A 7362-nucleotide genomic window follows, 5' to 3' on the forward strand; every position below is an offset into this window, starting at 1 on the left:
TGGTGATTATTTTGGTTGTTTGTATTCAAATTGGATTAATTATAGGTTCTCTTGTAATTAATCTAGTTGAGTCTTCATATATTCCATAATTTCTTGTGTTGAGTATATGAACGGCTATACTAATCATTTTCTATTGGTTAACGTAGTCGTATATTCCGTAAGGTTTTCCTTATGTTGAGTATGTGAATGATTAATTTAGTCGTCTCCGTATGATTACCTTAGTCGTAGCTCCGTAAGTTTACTTATGTTGAGCACTTTCAATTAAATTGATCACTTTTGTGGTTTGATTTAGTTGCGTATTCTAATTGAATTAATCATGGGTTTACTTGTGATTAATTTGGTTGAGTTTTGGATATAGAAAATCATTCCTATGGTTTTTGGTGTCAAAAGTAAAAATCCTTCTTTTCTTTCGAAATTAAGGTCGCTCTTGTTGTTCTTTCGGTAATGACATCAAATGGGGGAGAGTTCTTTTGAACTTGTGCTTAATGGTAATATCTTGCGGGGAGTGCAGCTGTGGAATTTTATAGGGGTTTTCTTGTATCTAAAAACTCCTTGATGAATGCATTTATCTTCGACTTTATGATTGCATCTAAATTAAGTTGGTATGTATTTTTTCTTTTAGTCTATGAAATGTCTCTTGTGGAAATTTCATTATGATCCCGTTCTTGTACCTTTTCCAATTTTATTGACAAAAAGGGGGAGAAATATTGTAGTTCACACTACAAATACATATGGTTTTCGGATCTTTGTGTAAGGCGGAGTGGTTTCCATGATCGAGATGGAGTATTGACTAAGAGGGAGTGATACATATCACTATAACATTATTGTTAAAGTCGTGATACAATTGGACTTTGATGTTACATAATAGTACTATGACATTGTATAATAATGATCGAGAATCTTGATTTCTCTCATTGTTATAGCTACGGATCTTCAACAACGGTGATGCTAAACTTACAACCTTTGGGATCATTGGAGTACTTGGAAGGACGAAGATTTCAGGGAACGTTGAAGATTAGACTATGGAATAGGAGCCACTAAAGTTTCTCTTTTTTGTATTCCATATGTATTAATAGTTTTGTCACTAAAATTTACAAAGGGGGAGATTGTTAGAGAATAGCTCGGTCAACCTCGCATGAGTTGCTATCTCAAGCATGTTTGTCAATGTTAGTGCTCAAAACTATGAGTCTTGATTTCTATCCTACATAGCTAAGTCTCGGACTAGGATATGAAAAGTTTAGTTGAGCTCAAGGACTTCATGGCGATTCATCATATAACGACGAAGATCTATACAAGGAACCATGGAACTTCATCAACAAAAAGGTATGTGGAGACTTGAACTTATCTATAACTCAAAAGTCCATCTATTCTATATCCTACTTCTTATGAGACAAAAGTCGTATGCTATATAAACTAGATCATACACACTTAACATTTCGAGATGAGCATTCATTGCTTATCTTTTATCTCGAAATCGTGTGTTGGTAAAGCGTTTCGCTTTGATCAGATTTATCTTCACCAAGTGAGGAAAGTCATGAAAGTTTTAATCACTTTGAGAATTGCTCTGACGTGAATCGGTCTGTGAATAACAGCTACATAGCGTCCTCTGAGAATATCTCAATGATTGAAATAAGAGTTTAGATTACATAACCATGTATTCCTTGAACCGAATTTTTCGAACTTTGTTGATCAAGAGAAATCGGGAGGATTGTGGAATTGGCTTGCCAAGTCCGCGAACCCAGTCCGCAGACTCAGTCCGCGAACTGTCGGAAGTTCTCGACCGAGAATTTCTGCTGGGATTTCTAAAACTCGTTTGTGTGCTAAGTCCGCGAACTCAGTCTGCGAACTCAGTCCGAGAACTGGCGGAAGTTCTCTTGGCGAGAATTTCTGCTGAGTTTGGAAAACTCAACCGATTAACTTAAGTCCGCGAACTTGTTTGTAAAGTTGAGAGGTTATGATCTAAAGATGTGCTCTGAACAAGAAACATTAAATTATTAAGGAATGCTTTATGCAAACCGTGGCTATAATGTTCATGAGCCGATTCAATTGAATCGAATCATCTTTGTTTCAATTATGTCTTGTGTAGTTACATAAGATCTCATAGCAATTGAACAAATCTTTAACTAGTTCATTTGAGTCAATTGAACTAGTTATGGTGAATAAGAACAAGGTTAATATGAAATGCTCATATGGTTGACCTTTTGGGTTACTATGTTGAACCAACATGAACGTACCCGTTTGGGCATGGTTTTCACGAACCCAATAAACGTATACCCAACTGTGTGTAACAAGCTAAGTTTTCGATCTAACGGTTGAGAAATATTACCTTGAATCTAAATCAGGTTTTCATCTTACGGTGAATAAGGATTGCTTTGTAACTAAGGCAAAACCCTGATTTGAAGGCTATATAAAGGAGACATCTAGCATTGTGCAAACCTAATCCCCACACGTCTGTGTGCTACTAGTGCTCTCGCTAGAGTCGATCTCCATTAACCTTTGATTTTCTTCTCTAAAATCAGGTTAACGACTTAAAGACTTCATTGGGATTGTGAAGCCAGACCGATACTACTTTATCGTAGTTGTGTGATCCGATCTTGCATCTTCTATCGTACAAGTACAATCGATTGATTGGATTGAGATCGTGAGAGTTCTCTGATAGTCAAGATAAATAAGTCACAAACATCTTCGTCTCACTGTTTGTGATTCCTCTACAATTCCACTACAAAAATACTGAGTTTTAGTCACGCCGAAAAAGCGTGGCAGTTGATCAAAAATCCGTGGCAAAAGATAACTTGCCACGGCAGGGTCGCGTGACAAATATCCCAATGGCTAATGCTATTTGCCACGACGCCTGCCACGGTTTTTTCTGCGTGGTTAGTAGTGTATAGGTATTTACCACGGATCACGTCGTGGCTGATTAGTGGGGGTTTCGCACATTTCCAGTAATAGCCACGGTTAATAATGGAATCGCTTCATGTCCATTTTCCAGAGATTTCACTATTTCTTACGTGGCAAACAGCACATTCCTCCTATAATGTTGTTTGGTGGTTAAACATGTAAGTACAAATATTATTTATTTCATGACAACAATTTCAAGAGAATCCATTCATTCAAAATAAAACATCATATAATACAAAATTGTTGATTGATTACATTCAACAAAGGCAAATAAAAAATTAGATAGTACAGTATTTCAGTCAAGTTATTTAGGAGAATAACATGAAAAAACGAAAAATAACAATCAACATACATCATCTGATAGTACAGTATTGCCGATGGATGCTCTAACATTCCTTGCTTCTAAAGTTAACCAACATACATCATCCGACAACCTTAATATATCTTTTAATGCATCCTGCAACATGAAAATATCAAGTTTGACATCAATGACAAATAACAAAAATGAATCTAGTCCATATAATATTTACAACTACTTCAAACAGAAGACATTGTTGCTCAGAAACAAAAATATAAGAAAATGAACTCAAATTTTGAAGTTTTTGATCGATAAAGAAAGGATTGCATTCATAAAGTTTTACTACAAAAAAAAAAGAAGCAAGTAATTCATGAAATACACGTCATCAGTCATTACTAGACCTCTTTACAATACACAAGCTATAAAACTGAGAGCAATGAGTAAAGAATAAGGAACCAACTTTTATTACGATCTGGAGACATTAGCGTAAGAACACATATCATTAGGATTCAGAAGACATTAGCATAATAACACATATCAATATGTTCTGATCTAAGTCTCTCGCAGTTTGTTTAGCACAAAGTTGTTATCCATGTAACCATAAAGGGAAAACTGATAATGCATCCAGTATGATCTAAACATGACGTTTCTTATTTAAAGAACAAGTAGCTAGTAATAAAGATAGACGACCACTTAAACAATAGTATCTTGGGCTTGATGAGGCCTGATCTTATTTACCAAAGACTAGTTGGCCATTTTGAGTTCAGAAATCATACTTCAGTTCAACTGATTCCATCAACTAAAACTTAATATAGCAGTTCGTTCGGCTGATCCCATCAACTAGAACTTTACATAGTAGTTTAGCTTATCAAAAGATATATTGTAACAGCTACACTACTCAAACCTACAACAACAACAAACTAATTGTATTCATTCTATTCGATCATATTCTGGCTAATGCAACCAACATGACGTTATCTAAAGTTTGCAGAAGTATTTAATTTAGTGATTCAATTATTTGTAATGGTTGTGGATTACCTGGATAAATTTAGCAAGATCATAATTCTATAGCTGTTGCTGTGGGAAGTTGCCCTACAAAACAAAATGCAATTAAGAAAGCTTATGATTGTGGATAGTACACTGATAAAATATCTATAAATAATGCCTATACATACCTCACTAGTTAGTAGTTGCAATAGCGCATCTATTTTTTTGCTGTGATTTCTCATTTTCCTTTTTCATCTCCTCTACAGTTTAATCCATCTGAAGACATTCTTCTTGCATATCAACCTGATCCTCTTTCAACTTCTTAATTTCATCTCCCAATACCACGTTCTCCTTTTTATTTTGGCCAAAAATTGAAGAAGATGCCACCTTAAGCTTATTTAGTTTAATAACTGAGCAAACATCACAGAATCCGACCTGGTTTCTCAGCTCCTACAGTTTTAGAATACCTCAGCTGGTCACGAGAAGTGACCTCTAGGATTGAAATATCATTATCGGAACGATTCTCTTCCAAATCTTCCCTTCCTGTGATTATAATACGCAATTTTACAGTAAGCAAAAATCATAACAACTTATTAATGCTAACAAAATATAAACTAAGGAAAAAAAAATTGTCTTCAGCTATAGTGTTTGGAGTTTCTTCCTTCTTTAGCTTTATATGTTTTCTGAAAAACAACCATTCTATGTGCTTTCTTCTCCATTGTTGTCTCTATACAGTACGTCAAGTTCTACATAGACATTGAACATCCATATTGATTGATGTATCGCGTGGTTCACGAATGACTTAGTACCAGCATGGTGAGGCATAACCAAATGCTTTTTACTTGCTTTGCCATTCACACTCTTTTTCTATGTTTTTCAAAGCTCACAAGTTAGGAATCACAGTTTAGTATACAAACTCATAAATGATATACTTGTTATTCTCACCTGGAGTTCAGGGGAATACCTTAGTATCAATAACTTCCTTAGCTTTGTTTTGTGCAACAATTTTTTCCTCATTGCAATGCTGCACCATCATATTACGTTTGTTTGCCTTCCATTTTTCATGAATTTTCTTCTCCACCCAAACACTGATCTGATAAGAATAAACAAAAACATTTTACAACAATCATCAGTTAAAATTTAGTCATCAATTACATAACTGATATATTATTTACGATAATATGCTTAACCTTAAGCTCTTCAATTTTTTCTTGCTTCTCTGGAATTTCAGACCAGTCATGAATGTCAAAAGGGAAGTTTTCTCCATTTTGTGCCAGTTTTCTACAGTAAGTCGAGATCTTACTCTTGTGTTCGGGCTAACTGATTCACGCTGGCAAAATTCCGGTGGCACTTTCTCGCCTTTTTTTCAACTTGGTAAGAAAATTTAACTTAGCAATGCCTCTTGATTTCTTTGTTGCTGGAGGTTATTGGTCGTCACCCGTGTCCCTGTAAGAACCACAAAGAATAACTACGTGCACTAATGATTGTGATGACATTCTAAAAAACCAAATAAATACTAGAGAATAAAAGCCAAGTAATGAGTTTTCCTTGAGAAGAATGTTAGAATTCAGAATTGAGAATCCAAACCTATCCCTGCATCATCGAAATAACTTGACTTAGTACCAATGCAAACAAGGATATATATTCTAAATGAGAACAGTTAAAAATTCAGCACAGAAACTCCTTTGCAATCAAAATTTTTTTGGTAGGTCGTTTGCTCTCTTCTACCAAGTAACACTGTTTCCAAGTACTGCTATATTGTTTCTCTTTTTTTTCTAGCTAGTACACTTGCCTCCGTTGCCATACTCAAACTAACGTAATCTGTAATTAGTTTCTCTCTACCTACACAAGTTCTTTCAAAAGGTGTACAATTGATGAACAACATTATTTGTATAGAAAGTTTTTTTGCATATTAAAACTACTCTTAGGAAAAACAAGAGGTCGTTGTTTTTCCTTCACTCCTAGAGTGAGAATACCAAACAAAAAAGCAACTTACATAAAATATTGCTGATAATTAAATATATAACCTACCTACAAACAGGTGGTTTCATAAGAATGATTCCTTGATACACATCCAGATGCACATCTACTGTAAGCAGAACCATTCTTAAGAATAACTAAATGCAGTATTTGACTAAGTTAGAAACACATGCATAATGGGTTTTGCATAGACAGATTACACTTAAATTGGAATCATGTACCATGCGGATAAACAAAGACCTAATATGTTAAAGCAAACTTTGGATCTAAATGAAACTCAAAAGTTATGACATTCGTACCAGGATATCAAAGGAATAAGTAATTGAATTTCTTACTGATATTCGTACCAGATGAAATCTTGCAGATAAGGAAGAAATTGATGGATTTCCTCAGTCCAAATCTGACCCAACATGAAAAAATATTTCGAATTAAAGAAAACCTCTAAACCAGTATAAAAAAATTGAAAATCGATATACAATTAGGTTTATTGTACAATATGAACAAATAGTACTTTTAAAACCCTAGTTTCAGAAAACCAAAGCAATTAGCACTAATTTTACACCAACCCCAACTTACTTGAAAGATTTATCTTCTCTGAGGAAACAATTTCGAAGTATTGATTTCTTTTTCTTTTAGAATGCACAATCGAAGAAAGAAGGGTGTTAGGTGGGGGAACTGGGGAGTTATTTCTCTTCAGGTGGAATCGTGGGTTTTCTCCACTTAGCGGATTATAATTTAGATTAGACACCATTAGCTACGGCATTGTTTTCCTGTCTCGAATCAAAAGGCCCGCAACACCCACGGCCCATCATGTTGTCAGTAGAGGTCATTCAGCAGACTCATAACTTGTAAACCTATAACGCGTGGCAGCTTCGCATCAGGCCGTAGCAAATGAATAACCTATTTGCCACGATTACCAGTTTAGGTGGCAATATGTGACCAATAGCCACAGATATATACATCCATGGCAATCGAGGTGTGGCTGATAATCAGTATTTTTGTAGTGTTCGCTTGTGTAGTCAGGAAGGATTGTAGAGAGATGATTGAATAATCTAGGCTGTTCTTGGAGAATATAAGACCGGATTATCAATTGGTTCCTGTTCATCTTGATTTTATATCTTAAAACGGAATAAAAACTAGGGTTTATCTGTAGGAGACAGATTTATCCTTTGATAGACTTTTCTGTGTGAGACAGCTCT

At 35.0% G+C, this 7362-nt stretch overlaps 1 long non-coding RNA gene across 6 annotated transcripts; it reads right to left on the bottom strand.

Moving 5' to 3' along the window:
• Nucleotides 1–3105: 3105 nt before the first annotated feature.
• LOC113284161 lies at nucleotides 3106–6879 on the bottom strand. Of its 6 annotated transcripts, none has more exons than XR_003327960.1 (8): nucleotides 6740–6879; nucleotides 6511–6563; nucleotides 5771–5776; nucleotides 5374–5629; nucleotides 5148–5276; nucleotides 4372–4726; nucleotides 4235–4288; nucleotides 3106–3355 (listed from the first exon to the last, which is right to left on the bottom strand). It is a non-coding gene; the product is annotated as an uncharacterized LOC113284161 (long non-coding RNA). The 6 variants fall into 6 exon arrangements; XR_003327959.1 differs by having other exon boundaries at nucleotides 5129–5276; XR_003327963.1 differs by having other exon boundaries at nucleotides 5129–5276; nucleotides 6499–6563.
• Between the last annotated feature and the right edge of the window lie 483 nt (nucleotides 6880–7362).

Source organism: Papaver somniferum, chromosome 5, assembly GCF_003573695.1.
Source record: "Papaver somniferum cultivar HN1 chromosome 5, ASM357369v1, whole genome shotgun sequence".
Taxonomy (NCBI): domain Eukaryota; kingdom Viridiplantae; phylum Streptophyta; class Magnoliopsida; order Ranunculales; family Papaveraceae; genus Papaver; species Papaver somniferum.